General features: G+C 37.9%; 1 long non-coding RNA gene across 2 annotated transcripts; it reads left to right on the plus strand.

Annotated features, from left to right (window-relative positions):
* Positions 1-1,029: 1,029 nt before the first annotated feature.
* Positions 1,030-16,663, plus strand: LOC150050217 (uncharacterized). Of its 2 annotated transcripts, none has more exons than XR_016538717.1 (4): positions 1,030-1,121; positions 13,908-14,057; positions 14,151-14,297; positions 16,558-16,663. It is a non-coding gene; the product is annotated as an uncharacterized LOC150050217 (long non-coding RNA). The 2 variants fall into 2 exon arrangements; XR_016538716.1 differs by lacking the exon at positions 1,030-1,121 and adding an exon at positions 9,038-9,118.
* The last annotated feature ends 5,881 nt before the right edge of the window (positions 16,664-22,544 follow it).

Below are 22,544 nucleotides of genomic sequence, written 5' to 3' on the forward strand. Positions count from 1 at the left end.
AAGAAAATGAGGAAGCAAAGATGGATCTGAAAAATGCTGAGGGGCAGTGACATGGGGAAGAGGAGCTTGGAAGGCAAATGGAGTATTGAAGACATTGTGGACAGGGAAAATGTCTGCTTCTTTGCTCAAGGCAATTGCTAGGTTTCTAATGTTGACTTGAACTGAACTCATGGCTTATACCCAAGAAAGATGGCAAAATTATTGAACATTCTGCTTTTCTATGAAACAACTGACTTTCTTTTCTCAATGTCCCTTATCTGGTACTTAGAATTTTCATTGCCTTGAGGGAATTGAAGTATAGGCCTGACTTGTTTAACTACTTCTCCTTAAAAGTGGTATAATGAAGTCCTTCCTAGTGTGAATTCAACTCTTTATTGTGAGAAATGGCAACCAAATTCGTTACTTCCAAGTTTAATATAGGCTTGGCCCCATTTTTTTGTGCGATAGTTAATATTTCACTGCATTATGTATATGGTACTGTGTTTTGCCCATTATTCTTAGTCAAGGCAATTCAGTGTCCACTGCTGTAGTAAACAATTCTTAGAGCTCAGTATCTTAATAGAACACAATGTTGACGGCAGCATCCTCCAATGTGGGTTTCACAAAAGTGGGAGGATATGAGCCAGTTGACTAAACAGAAGTATCGGCTCCATGTACTCATTCAGAAACTCAGGGCTTTTACATTTCATTATAGGCCTCAGTAAGATCCAAGTAGCTTAAAGTTGGCCTGATACTTTATAGTTGGCAGATATGAGGAAGAGGGAATATAACAGAAACTTAATGTACTTTCAAGGTGTAAATGTGTGTATGTATGTATACAGATAGTGCATATTTTAGATTTAGTTCTTCTACTGAACTTTACTAACAACATTAAGCATAGATAATATGTAAGGACTGTTAACGAATAGAATTTTATTGGCCAAATGTGGCCTGTAAGCTCTAGCCTGCTGAACTATGCATTAAACTTAAAGAGATGCTGTCTATTCGAATTCCTGAAGGAAAACATAGTCATGTATCTCTACCCAGATGCAGATGTGGCAAGGGATAGAGGTGAGCTACAATGCCTTAGAAAAAAAGAACCAATAACATGAAGATGGATTCTGACATATCATGTGTCAAAGGTAAGAGTTCATTAATACACTTCTTTTCTGATATACTACTATCTTAATCAAAATCAACAGTGTTCGTTTGCAAGACAATACTTTGAAAGTTTTCTAAGCTTCTTTATCCTTTATTGGGGAGAAAAATAGCATTTGGTTTGCTTAAAGTAATGACACTATAACGATAAGAAAAGCATAGGCCAAAACAAAGGTATTATCCCAAGTAGAGGATCGCCATATTGATGTGTTGTTATTATTTGATAGAAAGCATGAGGAACACTTTGTGTTCACTCAACTTTCAAACAATGACCAGGAACTAAAGCTCTTCTGTGCCTTGGTCTTCTTCCTCGCCAAAGTCTCCGTAGATGGGGGCAAACCTTGTTCCTGCAAGCTCACCTCCAAAGATACAATTTTACCAGCAGTAATTCAGTTTGTGGTAGAGCATCTGGTTCCTTGCATCTCCCCAGGCCTCCCATTTAGTCTACTGTGGACTCAGAAATAAAGGGTTCTTTCAACAGTTCTGTGAATTAAGCAGAGCAAACAGTTAACTAAAAATAAATTGAGGAAAGACTTCCTATGTGAAAGTTACAAATAATTTCACTATCCAAAGCCTTCAACTTTCATGTACTATGATCGTGTGTAAGATTTCTTGTGGCCATTGCTCCATTCCTCTACTGAATTCTTCTTACATCCAGGATTGGTCAGCTGACATGTTTTGACTTACACATGTGTTAAAAGTCTTATTTGAAATGTTTACAGTATGCTCTCTCTTGAAACCTAACTGCCTTATAAGAAAAAGCTTGGGCTCTGTCTATAGAAAATGAGAGAGAACCTGGAATAAACAATGTCAGATGGGACACCCCCCAGAAAGTCTGCCTTCCAGTGCCTCTAGATACCTACAGAAGCCCGCAGAAGTCTGGCTCGTATCAGTAGAACCCTTTTCGCTTACTATATAGATTTGTAGTGCTGTTTGTTATACAGCAGTAGCTGATACTGTGTCAATTATGTATGATTTAATTCATACATAATTAAAACTTGGTCCTAGGGGCTTAAAAATGCAAGTCTATATTTGTCTTACATGAGAGAAAGGGTAAAATTAGGAAAGGGGCTCATGAAATATTTCAAAATGGCCCACTAATTACATCTTCCACAACCTAGTATGTCATACTGGTTCTCATCTTCTCATTGGTAAACGTGTGGTGATGAAAGGCTGGCTCATCTACTAAGTTACAATGTTGTGCCAGGTGGTTTGAAGAAGAAAGTGTATGACTATTATGCTTTTTTTTTTAACCAGAGAAGCTAGTCTTTGAGCAGTCTACCAGTGGCTTATGCCTATAATCTTAGTTACTCAGGAGGCTTAGATCTGAGGATGGTGGTTTGAAGCCAGGGCAGCAGAAAAGTTCTCTAAAACTCTTATCTCCAGTTAACCAGTGAAAATCAGAAGTAGACATATGATTTAATTGGTAGAGTGAAAAAAATCTAAGCAAGAGCCGGAGGCCCTGAGTTCAAGTCCCAGAACCCATGTACACACACACACACACACACACACACACACACACACACACACACACACCGTTTTCTGGAATTCCCATTTCAAAGAAAGTGTATGTGCTTATATATCATTTGATTGGATCATACTACATGGTCATCACCTTGTGACTGGAAGGTATTTAGGAAGGAGAGATTTATGTCTGTCCTATGGGGGGGGAGAGAGAGAGAGAGAGAGAGACAGAGAGAGAGAGAGAGAGAGAGAGAGAGAGAGAGAGAGAGAGAGAGAGAGAGAGAGAGAGAGGAGACAGAGACAGACAGAGAGAGACACAGAGAGAGACAGAGAGACAGAGATAGAGACAGAGAGACAGAGACAGAGAGACAGAGACAGAGACAGAGAGACAGGGACAGAGAGAGAGAAGGAGAGAGAAGGAGAGAGGAGAGGAGAGGAGAGGAGAAGAGAAGACAAGAGAAGAGAAGACGCGAGAAGAGAAGAGAAGAGAAGAGAAGAGAAGAGAAGAGAAGAGAAAGGAAGAGAAGAGAAGAGAAAGGAAGAGAAGAGAGAGAGAGAGGGAGAGTGACCAGCTAATATAGGATAGGCATTTTTTTGTGGAAAGAAGTACCAGTGAGGAAATACCTCTAGCACTGAGGTACTCAGTGAGGAAGGAATCCATGAAACTATACCACTGTAGTTCACAAAAGGAAATATCTTTTATAGAGTTAGCTATGGATTGAGGAGCTTTCAAGAGCACATCTTTGAATCTGAGCCTTAACATGCCCAGAATAAATAAGGACAATTCCTACCATTTCAGAATTGTTTCCCATACCATTATTGTCCTTTATTACACTGAAATGAAGTCATCTTTTTACTACAGGGAAGACTCAAAGGCCAGGTTGGAATGAGTCTTGCGCACTTCACTTAGACTATAGGTTTTAGCAACCCCCCAAATATACTGTAAAAGGCATTGTTCAGCTCCTCAGAAAATTGATGTCTGATTCTTGCTGTCTGTGAACTTGAGGTTTCCTACATCTGTTAAGTTGCAGAGGCCCATTTAGTTGTTTTTACAGCATAATTCCTCACATGTATCCCACTGGACCTGGCAGCTTAAGTCTCAATAGTTTCACAAAGATTTAGGGAAATAGCTAAATATCTGTTTCCTCAACTCTTCTCAAATTCATCCTACATCTTAATTCTGTGCAACTCATTCCATCTCAAGGTTAGTGAACTGCCCCACTGCATCTCTATATTCAGATGCCTAAAAGTTAATCTAGAAACTTTTATGGCTTTTCCTTGAGGGAGAACCCTTATTCAGAGTTGCTTGAGACCACTTTGTGACTCTTAGTTTAGAATTTTTCTTTCCCTTTTCACATTTAAAATTCAACTAGTTTGGATGATAAAATATACAGTTTCTATCTTCAACTATTACTTTCTTTGTTTAATGTTGTTTGTGCTGGTCCTAAGGCTTGAACTCGGGGCCTAGGTATTGTCCCTGAGCTTTTTTGCTCAAGGCTAGTGGTCTACCACCTGAGACACAGCTCCCCTTCTGTCCCTTTGGTGGCTAATTGGATATACAAGTCTCATGGGCCCTCCTGCCTGATCTGGCTTTGAACTGCAACCCTCAAATTCAGTCTCCTGAGTAGCTAGGATTACAGGTGTGGGCTACCTGGTACCTTGCTATTCTCGTTTCTGTTTTTTTGGCTTTGTTTTTAATATCATTCTCTGCTAACTACAGCTATTACTCTGATGGGATAATGGGAAATACTCTTCTCAATGGCTGAGTTTCCCCCTTGTAGAATTTAAGTGAAAGTTAATGATGTGTGTTTGCATAGGGAAAGAAAGGGATAAACATGAAAGAATAACCAGGAAAATTTAGTAAACTTCCACTCCACTGAGGGAGAGAAGATGCTGGATTATTGTTCATTTAAATGTTGATTATACTGATGTCTGCCATTTCTTCACCACATTGATGTTCCTACATTTAGACATACAGAAAAGCTTTGGGTTACTTGTTCTGAGGAGAGGCCATATGGCTCATTTCTTATAGGAGTTGGAAAAGAACTCAGGTAAAAGCCATAGGGAAGAAAGGTGTGTTCCCCAGAAATCCTTAGGTAAAGTTACAGACTTACTTGGCTATTTACTGATATCTATTAGCAGAGCCCCTGGAATACCCAGAGTTTCTCATATTTGGGGAGGTGAACCCACTTAAACATTTGTCTCAAGTCACAGAGCACTGTTAGAAAACTGAACCATAAGAGCAGGAGAGGAAAGAAAGAGCCATAAAACAATATCAACAACCCAGATCCATCCTAATGGAGAGCAGATAGTGGGATACCATATTGACTAGAACAGAACCAGAGACAGCACACAGCGCCTGAGGCCTGGCGTAATTGCATCTGAGCTTGTCTGACCCTAAAATCAGGTCTGGTCAGGGCAAGTCAAAAGAAACTTGAGAGTCTCTCAAGTTCCAGGCACAGGACTGACAGGCCTAGTACTCTATCATCCAGGTCCCAGCCCCTGCCTCCAGGAATTCAGGCATAGCTATGACCTGGGAGGTACACTTCCCTGACTCCACCGTGAAGACAAGTTGATACCATGAAATCTAATACCCTATCCTCTACTATGTGGCCAAGGTGGCTCTGGTTAGATTCAGCATCATAAACTTCACTTGAAACCTTAAAAACTACTAATTTGCTCAAGCACTATCATGGAATATGGAAGACCGTCTATAGTTTGCCATTTTACAAAACACAAAATGCATTTTTATTTTGTTCTTAACAGTGAAGTTTGTGTGGATAACTGTAATGCTTTTCCTAGCATGGAAGAGAAAGAAGTCTGGGTACAGATGTGCCAGGAGCTCAGGGGAGTGTATCTCAGGAGGGAATGCATACTCTGCAGAAGGAGACATTTAAAATTATTCCTACATAAGAATTTGAAACAGGACTAGGAGGAATCAAAACATACTTGATACTGAAGACAGTCCTAGATTAGAAAAATTAAACTTGAATATGAGGTTAGTGGTTTCCTTAGAGAAAAAAATTGCTGGTTCTTATATCATCAGAAATCCTTATTTTTCCTAATTCCGTCATTTTTTTCTTTTCCTTATTTATTTATTTTTCGAAAGGGAAAGGACAATACAGTATAGCCCAAAAAGCAGACATGGAGAAAAGAGGATTTACTAAAAATAACAGATGTTTTTCTAATTTTAAAAAGATGTAAAGCTGAAACATGCTTCTCAAAGCTAGAGATACGTAGGTATTACCCTGAATGGGTTATAGACTCTTGGAGATATCTTGTCAATTTAGTTTTTTTAAACAATTTTTTGAAGTATAATATCTCAGCAGTGAAAGGAAACAGAAGCAGCTAATTGTGACACTGCAGTTTTCTCTGACCTCTTGATACATAGGCACAATAGGGTGAGTTCAACACTGAGTTAAAGTCTTAACTCCTTGCTTCCTGTCTTTTGTTAGTTTTAATCTGACACTTAAACATACTTCAATGTGGACTTTTGTGTGGGAATGTCTTTGATTTTTTTTCCACTCCCAAGGAATGCCTGTTAAGAAAGGGGAAAATAAGGAGGATACAGGCAAAATCATATTTAATATATGTCTTAAGAAGTCATTCTTTTCTTTCCAAACCTGAGGGCTAGACTGATGACCTTAAAATGACCTTTTGCTCAAAGAAATCTGAGCGGGAGTTAGAGAAAAGGGGTACCCCCAGCTCTGAGATACATGCATACCTCCAGGAGAAACCACACTGTACAGGTAAGTGAGTCACATGGTGCTCCTGGCTACCACTTGTCTTTATGAGTGAAGGTAAAACAGTGGTTCTTAGGCTTGGTAAATTAAGAACTACCTCCTTTCTAGAGAGCTGAACCAGCAGTCCTTCTAAATGCACACATCTTATTGAGTGTGTGTGTGTGAGGGTGGGGTGGGGGGGGTAAATTCTCCTTATGCTTTATCGGCTTAGTAATCCTTTCCCTTGAGCTCATTGATCCAGTCACCTGGTCAGTCATTTTAGTGGATCAACAGTTCACTATGAGTAATGGGTCATTTGATTTGGAGTCCTTTTGCTTCATGTGGTCTGTTCAGCTTCCTTTATTGGAAAAGGCTCTTATTTCCACTTGAATGAATGGGACTATGTCTGGTGGGGGGCAAGGGTGTGGGGGAGCGTGATACATAGGTTTTCGTTAGAGAGAATGATGGAAAAGCAAATAGCAGGCAAGAGTGAGTAACCATGATTAAGAGCGTTAAGCAACAGAGTTAACATTGTACCCTATGACCACATGTTTAATAGAGTGTGATACACACTCGTGATGCAAAAACTATAAACTTAAATTGCTGTATGGGAACTGTATCCACTATAATGTGTCAGTTACATCTTCCCATATATATATGCTATGTGTGTGCATATAGTATATGTTCACATATATACTCATAGAAATGTGACAACCACCTGTTCTAAAGGACTCTACTGTAGTTGCTATTTTAATTTAGAGTTATGATTTTAACAGGTATGTTAAAATCACTTCTGTTTTACAATGTTAGCAGCAATGTTCAATTACTCAATAGGAAATATTTTTATATTCTAATTGACATGAACTCAGGCTATACTATTTGACAGTTTATGAACTGACCCATGAAATGAGAATGTTCTATTATGGTATAACATAGTTTTCAAAAATAATGAAATCACGACTTATGCAAATATACGATGTATGCATGCCCAGGATTTCACTTAACTCATTACTAAGTGAGAAAAGTAATAAGATGTTAAAATTGATTTCAATATGACTTTGACTTACAGGAATTTACAGGAACTCATTTGTGCAGTTTATGGACTGGAATCATTCACACTGCTCTTTATTCTGTTGCTTTCTCTATAGAATTTAAGAATAGCCAGGAGGTAGGTATTGTATATGATTTTCAGGTGTTGAGTCACTGTGTTCTTTTATTTCCTCTATATTTTTGAGAGTTTTTTATGGGCAGATATGAGTGACAGATACACTTTGGTAAACATGAAAGGTACTTATACTTTGGAGCTCAGTATGTTGCTGAGAGAGGAAGGCACTCAAAAAACCACCATTCAGGGCCGGAAGTTTTGCCTAGTGGTTAAAGTGCTTGCCTAGCATGCATGAAGACCCGGGTTTGATTCCTCTGTACCACATATAGAAAAAAAGTCGGAAGTGGTGCTGAGGCTCAAGTGGTAGAGCTCTAGCCTTGAGAAAATCCAAGGACAGTGCTCAGGCCCTGAGCTCAAGCCCAGGACTGGCAAAAAACAAACAAACAAACAAAAAAAACCCACCATTCAAAAATCTAGAGACATTAGGCCAAATAGTAAGGACCTCCAGGATAAGGAAACAAAAGCTATATAATGAATGACTGTTGTTCTTAATGTACTATGTTATCTTTCATCTCTTTTCCATCTTTAGGTTATTTCATATTGTTACAATATTTCACCTTGTTATCTAATGTGTGCTTAATTGGTTATTTGAAATTGGATAGGGAAAGGGGGAAATCAAGATAAGCGGGGGGAGGGGGGGAGGGAAATGGGGACCATGTCATGAGAAAGAGTATCAATGTTTGTGAAGTTATGCACCTTTTATCTGGTGAATATAATGTAACCCTTCTATTAATCACAATAAAAAATAAAAACACCGTTCATTTGCTAAATACCAATCGGTTCTTCAAAAATCATTATCTTAGGAGAAGCATGTATGGTTCTAGAGAAGACATTTTGCTTGAACCTATTTTGCTAGTTCAGGAGCTCACCAGAAAGACCAAGGGAGTGATGGCTACAAGTTGAAAGACAGGCCTTCCATTTGTTGCTTAGAGGGAATTAGACTATGTAAAGGTTCTAGGGTATGGAAAAGCAAGGCCTGTTTATGAGCTCTGCAAGCATAAACAAGATCCATGGCACTGAGGACCATTGTGGCTGGGTGGTAAGATTACTAAGGGAAGAAATGCAGATTTAACTGATAAAACTCCATATAAGAATGAAGATGTAGTGGAAGTTCTGAATTTTAAGCAGGAGTGAGCTAATAACTTCCATATTAAGGTCATACCATGAAATGAAGTCAATTTGTGGCAGGCAATTTAGTTAAACTATGATTATGACAAACTTGGGGAATCAGACTTTCTTCACAGTATTCTAATGTTTCAGCAGGCCAGAAAGTGCTTATTTGGGGGGAGAGGAGTTTCTCCTTCTTTCTTTCCCTCTCTCTTTCCAAATCTCCCCCCACCTTTCTTCATGTTTTTTCTCTCCCCCCACCCCCCGCCTTGCATCCTGCTTCCTGTTCTCCCTTTCTCTTTCTCTTTTGTCTCTTTCTTGTGACCTTATTTCCATGACGTTTAGTGTCAAGGAAACACCTGTTGCACGTCTAAAGTACTGTGATCCCCTGTGTAGAACCAGAGTGATCCTGGATAATGTTCTGAGTTTCAAGACAGTCCTGGATGAACAATGATGCATTCCTGTTCTCTGATTCTTATTTTCAAGTCAATTACTAGAGCACCATGACATCACCCTCAGCAAGGTAAACTACAACTGCACAGTTTACTGCTTCATATATTACACACCAGTCCAGTTTTCTCTCTATAGACTAGAAATCTTTTGCTTCCACTCATAAGACATTTGCAGTTCACCTTCCAGAATGGATTATTTGCACAGATGGCTAATTTGATAGTTACCTTGACTTACACTCATTTCTTTCTGGGGATGAGAATTTTCTAAGCACATTCACTTTTTTTTCTTTCCAAGCAAGAAAGGAACTGGAAAATAGTTGTACAAAATCTCTTAATTTTTAGCCTTCCACTAGATCTCCCAATTTATTCAATGGGAGTGATACTTATCTAAGTACCTGGATCACTTTAAGCTGATTTAGACAATTCACATTAAGGTATAACATGATCAGTAACCAACCTATCTCAGTTTTTTTCCAAAGTAGATTATTAAGGATAATGATTTTTATGGATCAAATTGGGATATTGTGATATGATATGGTATTGTACAACTGTAAGCCAAACTACTCAGAAATTAGAAGTAGATAGATCACAATTCCAAGCTACCTCCATAAAAGTCAGAGAGACTGTGTCTCAAAAATAAACTAAAAACAAAAGAGATTGGATGGATCAAGTAGTAGAGCATTTACCTAGCAAGCAGGAGGCTCTAGGTTCAATTCCCAACATTGAAAGGAAAAAAATTGTAATATTGTACAGGCAGAAAGAACATAGGGCAATTTTCCAAGGAGATTTTTGGTAGACTCACTACACCTAAAAATAAAATCATTATTCATCCCAGTTGAATGAATTAGAGTGAATCATTTTTCAATGTATCATAATAAGGTAAGAATAATTCCAGGCTAATCTAAAATTATGTTCTCCTGGTTATCAAAGCTTTGAATCCTAGTCAATCTAATTGCACATCCCTAAAGTGAGAGAGCTATGTTAGAATATCCGTAAAGTGACATGATGGTTTTATAATGGTTTTACCATATTTTTCTTTCTTAAATATGGCTGCTAAAATTATCTTAATTCTGGCTGAAAATATAAAGCAATTTTTAAAAGTACCTATCTTTTAGGACCTGTAGTCTTTAATTTTTCAGAGGTAATCAAGGTTAATTTCTCGTATATCTTTCAAAAAATGTTCTTAGGGCATTGTGTTAAGATTCTCTTGGCTCCTAGCTGACTTAAGCCACAGCAAAGAATTTACTGGAACAATGCTGAGTTATTTTATGGAACTGAAGTAGGATTAGACCCTCTAGCCTTTGGAAAAGGGAAGCTAAGGAAAAGTTTTGAGACATCCCAGAACCATATGCCAGATAGTGCCTTTAATTTTACCTGGCTGTAAAGATTCCCAGATTCTGGTATTTCTGATTTAATTCCAAATATAATTGGCTTAGCTAGATTGGACCTGCCAGCTGGCTTATGGTTGGATGTGTGTGGGTGGACCGGAGAAGTGATTGGCAGATCTCAGAGCACAGAAAGATGTAGAAATTTCCTTCATAGAGTGATTGGTAACTTGTAGAAGAACAACCCCATGAAGTGTCTATTGAATGTGTGTATGCCTCTGTTTCTTCACATAGAACACAAACACATACACTGTATGTATTTCATTTTAGATCAAAAACCTTTCCTATTTTGATGATTATTTAAGTCAAAGATGTACTTTGTAACTGATGCTTATTCATATGATGTAGATTTATGCACATTATTTCTTTCTGGCATACAAGTTGGTGAAATTTCTGCAATTTCACATTCCAGCGACTTCTGCAGAAGTAGGAAAAATAGAATCTGTTCCTCAACAAAGTGTTACTTCTGGGCATAAGAGAATTGTACGTCTGGCACCATTTGTAAGAGTCCCCAATTGAAAAGCTTACGCTTGAATTTGCCCTCAAGAAGAAGGATACTGGCATTGCAATTCACTCAAACATACACATTATGGAGCTCATTCTAAGAGCAGAGTTCAATGCTAGGGGTTATGGTCAGAATTAAAATGGAAGATATTGTATAGATCATAAATATACTAACACCATGATTTTGAAGGTCTAGAATTCAGAATGGTGAGAAAATAATTCTGTTGTTGTAAAGCACCGAGTTTGTGGCAATTCTTGACCACAATCCTAAGCAAATTATGTGGCCTGAGAGAGGTGTTTCCCTATTACATTTTTACTTTTAAAATATTATTTTAAATGGATGGAAACCACTAGGTATATTTATACTGTGTGTGATGTTTAATGGAATCCTTACATTTAGCTAGCTAACAAATGCATTACCTCACACAGTTACTGGTTTTGGTGAGCATGCAAGTTCTCTGTTCTCTTTGCATTTTTAAAAGTGTAACACAGGTGATCCTCCATATGGATTGTGCTGTATTCACTATAAACACACTGTAAAAGTTGAAAAACTCCATTAACTCATTGAATATTTCATCATTGATATCTTGCTACCTTAGATGAGCTCAATTTTTTTTTTTTTTTGCCAGTCCTGATGTTTGAACTCAGGGCTTGAGCACTATCCTTGGGCTTTCTCAAGGCTCGTGCTCTAGCACTTGAGCCAACAGCGCCACTTCTGGCCTTTTCTGTGTATGTGGTATCGACGATTCGAACCCAGGGTTTTATGCATACTAGGCTGACACTTTACCACTAGGCCATGCTCCCATCTCCCTCATAACTCTAATCAGTCTAGCCTTGGGCAAAATCACCTAACACCAAGTTGAAAAGTTACGATTTTTGCCATTCTAAATTGGAGGCAATATTTGCATCTTGTCCATAAATATAGTGGTGTTGCTACACAAATGAGCTGTATAAATTTATTCTTTCGATTATTATTATCCCTTGACCAACATCTCCCCATCTTCCTCCTAGCACCCTCCTGCTTACTGCTCTTACTGCTCTCCTAGGAGAACTTGTTTCAAAACTCTCACTACTTAATTTTTGCTTCCATTCCAAACCAAAGCCTGCAATGTTGAAATACCAACACACAAGATCTTTGGTTTGGCGTAGTTGCTCAAAGATCAATCTGTCTGCAAGAAGGCTGGTATCCCAACGTTCAGAATGGAAACATGGAATGAGATTGAGGGACATATCTCATCTTAACCAATCGGAAAAGGAGAAACAGACTTACTTAACCTGGTGGTTATGACCATGATTTTCCCACTATGGAAATTATTTTGGTTCTAAAATAATTTCATACTCAGTATAGACTATTTTCCAAGACCCTTGACACATACAGGTGGGGCTGTATTAACACATTATTTATATTAATAATTCAATGTTATCTCTCATAACTAATATGCTGCAAATATTGAACTCAGGAGCAGCTGTGTAGCTACTCATATCTGAAATAAACAAAGAGCCAGTGTCTGTGAAAAGAAAGAGCTCAATTCATAACAAAACGGCATATATTTCTAATATAGGAAAGAGAGCTGCTTTGCAAAGTTCCCTCTAGGACAGTGGGAGATGTTATTTTACACACTCAACATTCACCAGTTTTAATTTTTTGAAACTAAATCTTTTTTTTTTCAGATATTTTAGGGCCTTTTTTGTTCTTTGTGGTTCTGATTTGTTTTTACATTCTTTCAATTGGATGGCCAAAGACAGCCTTCTCAAGGTCAAGCACTTGATTGACAGGAAAGCTTTGGCCTGCACCAGCAGTACTGAATCCGTCAGTGACACTAGCAGGAAGAAATAGAGGAATGTTGGGTAGAAACGAGGCCAGAGCCCTGGGTTTGGGGAATCTCTCTTCAAGTTTGAAGTAGAGTTTGAGTAGCCTGAGGACAAGGTGGATGAGAGCCAAGGAAAGGCAAATGATGGTGGGAGGTTGTGAAAGAGACAGAGAATTCAGAGAGAGAGATCTATACATGGAATATTGGAAAAGTTTTGGGTGAGACAGACGTTTTCTGCTAGGGTCTGCAAACAGAATATTTGCCAAGGTGCAGTCCTAAACTGAAGTAACCAGGTTGTTGAAGGAAAACAAAGACAAAACAAAATACACACACACACACACACACACACACACACACACACACACCAAGGAGGAGGTAGGGATTGCTTCCAACATTCTGCTGTTACTTTTCAACACTCCCTTAGTGTTTTGGCACTTGCTCTCTATCCAGGTGTTCTGACTCCCACCCTCCCATCCTGAACTTCAGGGTCACCCACATTGTAGTAATTATAAACACAACTTTAACATACCCATCTTTTCTCTCCCTTCCCCAAATCTGGTTCTCTCTTTGCTAGTGCCCTTTGTCCTGACAACAGATCATCACTCAGTTGCCAGTAACTGTCAATGGTGCCACCATTTCTGGGTGCATGTGTACTCGTCTTAACATGCCCAAGTGGGGATTCTAGGGGAACTGGAATGGGTCAGAGAAGATGCCTTTCCCTGGTTCACTCAGATTGTGTCTTATTTGCAAGTCTGAGAGTGTGGCTGATGAGGCACGAAGGGATGAAGATCATAGAAGGAAATCCATCGGAAGGTTGATGGAGAGTGAAAAACCTATGAGGATGATGAAGTGGAAGCTGGATAAGACGGCGTTTACAGGCCAGGTTAGGTAGGGATAAAAACAACCCTGTCCATGACTTGGTGAGTGACTGAGGTAGCTTCACAAGCTATTCTGCGTTAACAATGGCTTCCACAAGTGAATCTCTCCAGGATGGCATTTCTTTCCTCCCCATCTCTGCGTGCAGCCCAGCCTCCGTTTTCCCAATGCCCATTGGTTCTGTTAGGAGTCTGGAGATGGAAAGGTTGCTTAGGTGTCAGCCAAGATACTCCCTCTGCTTGGGAGAGAGACAGCTGCCAGCCTGACTCTCCGTTTCCTGCCAGCTTCAAGGAGCTTATGACTCAGATTCAAACAAAACACTGAACTCTGAAGCAAAAGAGAAAGGGAGCCTCGACTCGAATGAAAGCTCTGGGGACCAAACTGTATCACCAAAATATTCAAGTCAGGGGAGATGCATGACACCAGAAGGCCAGGTGATTTCTGTATACTCTTCTCTGGTTTGGAAAAAGAAAGAAAAACCTTGCATCTTGTATGTATTTTAATCCCCTTTTTCTCCTACTCACCAGGACTGATTACCCCTCAGCTCCAAGTCTGAGGTGGTCTCACCCTCTTCCTCTGGGAGTTTCTCTCAGAAGCCAGCGTGATTATTAAGCACCTCTGTGACAGGTTCTGTGACAGCAGAACAGTCCCTAGCCGATGTTATGATTCAGCTGGTGAGTCCACTTCTTCTCCATGGTCTTCTTTGTCAAACTTGTTTCCATTCCTCACAGAGGGAGGTAATGGGAAAGACTACCAGTATTTCTTGGGAATAACACTGAAACCCAGACACATGTGTTTCAAAGTCTTCTGTGGTTTCAGTAGCTTACTGGATATTGCTTTAGTGGCTCAGCTGCTGCCAATGTTGACTTGCTGGTCACCTCAAAGCCAGACTCTCTACCCCTGAGGAAAAGGACTGGATGCAGTTGGGAGATGTCGATTCTTTCTTTTCCTTCCTTCTTCCATTACTCATGAACAGGCCCACATGCCTTAGCTCCTTTCAGGTATCTTCATTTTTTTCTGAGTAAACAGTCATTTCCCTTCAAGTACCTAGCTTCTGTGCTCAGAAAATGAATATGTGATGATCTCTTGGATAGAAGATCAAAGAACTCACTGGAGTTTGGATGTTAAATTTCCCCCATCCCCCCGCCAGGGTCTAGGTTTATAGATTTAGTCTCTTGGTTGATTTTAATGGGACATGGTGGAAACTTTAAGAGGAGTGGCTTAATATGATTTTAGGCTATTGGGAAAATCCCTAGTAAGGAGTTGTAGAACACTATGTTTATCTTCGTTTTCTTCTAGTTTTGTTCTAACATAAGCTGCTGCCTTGCTACAGGCTTCCAAACAGATTAGGAACTGAAAGCTCCCAAATTGTGAGCCAAAATAATAAACTTATTTTCCCTTTGTAAGTTGATTATCTAATGTCTTTCTAATAGTCATGGTAACTAATATGATACTAAACTATTAATCCTGTTATGATGATTAGATTTTATGTACACATAGTCTTCCTAAAATTCAGTTTTATCCATGTCATTAACTGCTGAAATTCTAGTCAACTGTATAGTACCAGATAACTTAACTTTTGGACTCCTTTCTGGTCTATATCCAGCTTAAGATTCTAGCCTCATCTCACTTGGTGCTAATTCTATATTAACTGGCTACATTGCTCTGTTTAGTTCTCTAACTCTATTTAACCACTCATTTATTTTAAATCTCTTCAGCAATAACTCTCTTTAAAAAATACTATATTATTGTCAGGGTGATGTATAGAAGGGTTACAGTTACATTTGTCAGGTAGAGGGTACATTAGTTCTTGAACATTGATATCCCTTCTCATGTTTTTATCCCAATTTCCCTTACCCTACCCCTCTCAATCATCTTGCCTTTCCCCTTCCTTTCCCTATGTCAAACAAATAAATCTATATACAATATATGAAGTAATCAAGTCAGGTACAGTAACAACGGGAGATAAACCACAAGGATAAAAAAAGGGAAAAGAGGCAACTTCACAGAGTACATTAAAAAAACAACCACAAAGATAAAACTCTTACTTCCGTATCCTGGAGTTCATTTTGCTTAGCCTCATCCCATAAGGTCACATGTACACAGCTTTTGAGCTATTGTGGTCCTCTTCTAGGAGAATCCTAGATGTGTACTAATTATTACAAATGAGGAAAACCATGGAAATTATGTTTCTTTGAGTCTGCCTTACTTCACTTAATATGATTTTTTCCTAAGTCTTTCCATTTCCTTACAAATGGGACGATGTCATTTGTTCTGATGGCAGAATTCCATTGTGCATAAATACTGCATTTTGTTGATCCAGTCATCATCTGAGGGGCATCTGGGTTGTTAACTCCTTCAACCCAAACTATTCTTAAAATCCAAGACCATACCAATTAATTATCTTTATTGGAGGGAAGAGATTAGAAAGAAAGAATAAATGCCTTAACACTGAAGGGGAAAGAAGTTCAGTTGGGAAGTTTAGTTTTTGTTGGGTAAGCCTGGCATTATTGTAAAGATTTCATTATAAGACCCTCTCCGTATCCTTCAACATTTTGAGAAGCTCAGAATACAGATAATTAGTGTGCCAAGAACTGTCAATTCCAATTAGAAAAATATAGGACCTTCATTCTGGAGTGGGATTATACTTCTCATGTTTAACAGTGGCATATGAATAGATATACATGTCGGATTCAAAAGGGAAGGCAGTTTGTGGGACATGGATAAATTAAACAAGCATTGGTAGTTCTGTTAAGAATAGAACTAAGTGCCGATTACTATTCAGCTTAGAAGTTACATCTCTTCTTTTCTTGGGGATCTTTATCAAGAGCGGTTTATTACCACATTGGTACTAGACATAGGTTTTCAAACTTAATCTCTAAGATTCTGAGGTGCTCAATATTTCATAACAAATACATTTCTTTCCTGTTTCAGGTATACTTACATCATCTCTCTGGGGATGCCAGGCTTAAATGAGGACCTTTCCAAGAGGACATTATGTATTTCTCTTCTAATATATTTTCAGTGAATATATTATTCTACTCTTACTTGCCCATGGTTGGTTTATAGTGAGGCTCCAATACCAATTAGATTAATATACAATTTTATTTTAAGTACCTCCTTCAGTAAACATATTCTGGTTAATGATTATTCTACCACATTTATAGACTAGTATATTTTCCTTGACCAGAAACCTCTGTGATTCAAAGACCATGGCTAAACTTTTCTAAAATGCTTTAGGAAAGAAGGTATAGGGAGATGATAAGGCACAGTTGTTGTATTGATTTTAACAATAGAAATCAATACTTTATATTTTTATTAGTGAGAGAGATTTGAGATATATTAAAACATAACTGTTCTTATTGTATAGATAAGTTCTGAGGCTCAGCAGATTTGACTGTTTTATTCAAATTCACATAGTCAGCCAGTGACAAAGCAGGACAGGATCCCACATCTTTCAACTACCAGACAAATGGACATCATCCTGTTAAAGCATAGTTTAATTTTAGAATATAATGGAGTACAGACTTCCTTAGTCTTTGTACTTCATGATGAACTCTCGGGAACCAACAGAACAACCACCACTGCAGTGAAGCAATTTCATTTGGGTTGCCAAAAATATTTATGTCGGAAGATTTTTGTGTTCATTATACCAGTAAGTAATGAAATAAACATTACTATAGTTGCTATGGAGTTGAACTGAAATTTCAACATATGCTGTTTTAAGGGAGTGATCCAACTATTTCACATGTGATTTCCAAGGTACAGGTTGTGGTAAAGACTCCTAGAAAGGATTCAGCCTTGATGAACCTTGGGCATCTGAATTGCAATCGGTCTTACACATTCATTTATTCTGAACTGGATGTACTTTAGAAATATGATTAGCATAATGGATACCATGGAGATCAAAGAAACAGTGTTTATATTATCTCATCTTCTTTTCCTTCTCTTCTTCATAGCATAATGCAATATATATATAAATATATACATATTCATATAACAACTTTTGAGTACATATGTACTCATATAATAATGGACTATGTTATATTTGGGAAATACTAATTTGCCCTTTGAAAAGGATGCTTGCTTTTCCAGGAAGAAGAAGATTACTTGGTGAGAAATTTATTATATCACTTACTAGTCAGGAACCTGAAATGGATCCTCACATCTGATATACTCCCCCCCGGGTAGGAGAACTGAACTGATCCCGATACATTTGGGAGATCTAGAAAGACCAGCTTCATCTTGGTTAGTGGAATCAACTGGACCATGAAATAAAACAAGAAACTCTACAGCTTTGAAGAAACATTGAGTAATTAGGGTCTGAGTTGAGAAACAAGGAACTAGAATATGAAAACTGGTTGCTGCAAGGATAAGATGGAGAATTTAGGAGAGCGTCCACAAAAGAGAAAATTCAGAAGGTTTTCTTTTAACTAGTGACTCTCAACTTTTTCTGCATGTTAGAGTCACCTGGGTAGATTTTAAAATCTGATTCTTAGGTCATACCCTAGATCTCTACATATTAGAAATTAGTCTATTTTATTAGTCTTTCTTTGTCTACTTATCTACCCACATCTTATCTCTCATCTATCTTCAAAAATATCTAGCTTATTTCATTTGGGGATTATGTTTCAGAATCAGCAAAACTATCAGTTGAAAACTCCCTTCCCTGTGTGATATCTGTGTTTTAGGAAGGTTAATAGACAGAGTTCAAGCACCTTGATTATTTGAGAAAAGCTGTGGCTAACATATGAAGCTTCCTTTGGGAAATCATGAGGAAAACCTGTGCCAGGCATCAGAGATAGTGTGACTACATTTCTCACAAATGTTCTCAACTCCCTTTTCTTAACCTTTACTCTCCAACAAGAAACACTCAATGTGGTTACCAGCCTCTAGATGGCCCCAGTGACCTGCATCTTTCTAGTGTTCATGCCCTGCTATAGTTTTTTCCACACTGAATCACCCATGGCTTTACCTGTGTGCCCAACAGGATGTGACATAAGTGATGTTATGAGATGGTCAAGACTAAATCTTTAGAAACTTGAATCACTAGTTCTACCACAAGCCAGGCATTCATGATGGAACACACAAAGTATCCCATAAGAATAGGACCCATTTTCCAGCCATTGGACTGAACTGCCTCAAATGCATATATACGATAAACATATGAACAGCTCCTTCTCCATGTGTCTTCCAACAACTGAGGCATGGGAACCAAGCCTCAGTCTACCAAATCATCTGATGAGGAGCCTGGCTTAGTCACTTCAACTCTAGACTGTTTTTCTTTTTTCCTTTTTTTTGTCTCCTCTCTCAGTGGCACACAGAGGTGGCAGGAAGTGGTGAAGGAAGTGATTTCATGTGGGTTCTTTTCAAGGTCTGATCTCTGTCACGCATAATAGAGCAATTGGGAAAAGTAGGAAAAATATTTGGTAGAATCCAGCGAGAATTTATCCAGTTCTGGCCTTTCTCTATTGGTAAATGTTTTATTACTATTTCATTCATGTAGCTACTGATTGATCTATGTAACTTATTTTCAGATTTATGTATGTTGTGTGTGTGGGGGGCTGGTCCTAGGCTTAAACTCATGATGTGGGTGCTGGCCCTGAGCTTGTTTGGCTCAAGGCTAGTGATCTACCACTTGAGCCACAGCGCCACTTCCAGCTTTTTCTGAGAAGTTTATTGAAGATAGGAGTCGGATGGACTTTTATGCCTGGGCTGGCTTCAGACTACAATTTTTAGATCTCAGCCTCCTGAGTGGCTAGAATTAGAGGCATAAGCCTATAATCATATTGCTATTATTAAGTAGTTGTATAACGGGATTACAATTCCAAGTCAGGTTAGGAAAGCAATGCTTCTTTTTCTTTCTCATTTCCCTCTTCTCATTCCTACTCACAAATTGTGTAATTCATTTTTTACATATGATACACTGAATACAAGGGCTGTATTTGCTTACTTTTCCTCCCTCCATTCCTGTACTCCCTCCCCCACAAGTAAAGCATATTTCCATTTCCTGGCATCTGTTTTGATATAAACAGTACTTTGGTTGTTCCAAAGACATGCCTTTGGATTCCTCCCTCAAGCATATCCTTCTTTACTCAGTTTGTTTGTATGTAAAGGCATTCAGCTCTATTCATGTTATCCCTCATTGTATTTTAGATCTAGTGGCTATATTATGAGAGAAAAGATGGGTCTTTTTTCTCCCCAAGTTTCACTTAACATGATTTGTTCTAGGTTAATCCATTTCCCTACAAATGATGTAAGATATTTTCTAATAGATAGGTAAAGTTATATTAAGTCCATGATTTCTTGAGTTCATATGGATTCACAGATGAATTCTGTAAGACTTTTAAAGATGAACTAACAGCAGGTGCTCCTCAAACTTTTCAGGAAATAGAAATAAAAAGATCATTAGTAAACACATTCTATGAAGACAGCATTACACTCATCTCAAAATAAGGTAAGAACTCAAAATTAATCCAGAAAAAGACTTTTATATCATGATTAAATTTTGGAATGTCATATATACCTATAGAATTGTCTGTTCATTTTATATTTTCCAACTTAGTTCTTTCTTGGCAACAACTTCATAGTTTTGTATCATAGAATGGCACATTCTATGCCTCTCACATTTGTCTGCTATGTGTTCATAATTAACTCAACATTTTTTGGAGAATTTAGCTAGAGTTAATTCGGTATTTTGTTGGATTAATATTTCTACCAATAATTTTGACATAATTTTAGCAGTAAGGGTGCATAGAGAAGATATATGGCTCAAGTTAGAAGTGACAAACTCAAGAATAAAGGTAATGTTAACTAACAGAGACAGACACACTAGACCAAACCCAAGGAAGTGAGATAGAACTGTAGCAAATTACAGGCTTTGTTTTAGATCAGAAAGTCAGACTTGTGAGCATGATCACTGCTAGCCATAGTATATAAGTCAATGTTCTGGTGTCTCAATTTGATAACTATAAAATAAGCCAGTAATATGATATAGCTGTTAAAATAATAATAAAACAGACCTGCACAATCTTAGGTTGCATTAATGAAATTTTGCATGCAACACAATGACATCAGTACAAAAGGTAATTTCAATGAAATCTGTTTCAATGTGCAGTATATGAAGATGTGTCATAATATTCTAAGACTTCTCTATTTAATGTACATTCTGAGTAATGGTTAGAGGATTCTGAAAATCATCTTTTGATGCCAGGTGGAAAGTAAGGGAAGAGTTTTTCTGTAGGAAAAAAAGGACCAAGAAGATACAAATTAGAAAATATGTCTATATTTAATAAGCAATGAATATTCATCTGGAATATTGGTGTGAAGAAGAGAGTGGAATATTATTCAAGTGTGAATAACAAATCTATTACTGAGCACAGAGCTGACATTTAATCCCAAACACCATTCCAGAATGAAAATTAGGGTGGGAGACTAGATGTCTAATGATTACCGAGCATGCATAATAGATTTCCTTCAAGTTTATAAGGCCAATACAAGTATTGTGTTTTGCCCTCCCTTTTATAGGTTAGGATCTGCCTACTTTTTAGTTGGGTTGTCTCAAGCTACTGAAACTATACAATGACTGGAGCTGCTACCTATAACAGCTTTCCTAAGATTGGAAAGGTTTTGCCAGCCATTGGGTGAGAGCTCAGCTGGGACTGCTGGCCAACGAGGTACATGTGGCCTTTTTATGTGTCCTCAACTTTTTCATAGCTGTTGGTTCAGAGTAATCTAGCTTCTTATCTGGAAGCATAAGGACAAGAAAGATGTGATCCAGGATAGGAGGCAGAACCTATTACCATTCATGGTTTAGCTTCAAAAGTCACATTTCTACAGTTTCTCTAGATTGTTGTGAGTCAGAAACCATCATGGATAACAGGGTCATAGATCTCTTTTTGTGTTTGTGCATTGGCTCTGTTGCTAAGTTGCATATGTTTTAACTCCAGGAAATAAGCAGAAACAAAGAAAGCAACAAAAAAATAAAGTCAAATGTGATTAAATATGGATAGAATATATACCCACAATTGCTTATATAAGTTTTCACACATATTCACTTTTCTAACCTCTGGATCCAGATAATTTAAAGTTTAAATAAAGAACATTTAAAATAAACATATTGTCAATGGTTTTCATTCCAGATTCACAGACAGATCAGTTTTCTATTAAGAATTTACACCTTTAACCCTGTAATATGTGTTGTATTTTTTCAGGATTTGTAGTCAATATTTATTTCAGGAGCATTCTGATACTCATCTCCTTCTTTGGTCACAAAATGTGTACCCACATCTTCTTACTTTCTGACATATACCTAAAAATCTAAGTAGAATGCCCTTTTTTATAATTTATTTTTATTGTGATTAATAGAAGGGTTACATTATATTCACCAGATACTGTTGACATTTACTGTGCTATTGCTTTGTGTACAAAATGAAACAGTTTTCTTTTTCTCTGATACCTGTGATGTTTTCCTTCCAAAATTCAGTTTTGTTCAATTCACTGTCCTGTTTCTGTGAAGTAAGCTCACTTTTCAGATTTAGGCTACATAGTCTGTAACAGAGGTATGTGGAAAAGAATTATGAACAAATATCTCCTACATATCACACATTGATCAGAAAGCAGTAACTTTCAAAAGGACCAATACTGGTGTCCAGAATACTGATTTAATTGCCTTGATGTAATGGCTGAATTCACCTACCTTGTCACAAGCATGGTATTTTTTGCTTCATGCTGATCCACAGTATATTACTATTCTATGTACCACACACATGTGCCACAGATGGCCATTTTTAATTTCAGAACTCAACTGTAATAAATTCAGCACAATAATATCTTGCTAAGATTAAGTGCTAGGAGGCTATCATGAAAAGCCCATTAGTCAAGTTCTTCTTTAACCAGGAATTTGTGATCACATGGCTACA

Source organism: Megascapheus bottae, chromosome 18 (genome assembly GCF_031878675.1).
Source record: "Megascapheus bottae isolate mThoBot1 chromosome 18, mThoBot2.hap1, whole genome shotgun sequence".
NCBI lineage: Eukaryota > Metazoa > Chordata > Mammalia > Rodentia > Geomyidae > Megascapheus > Megascapheus bottae.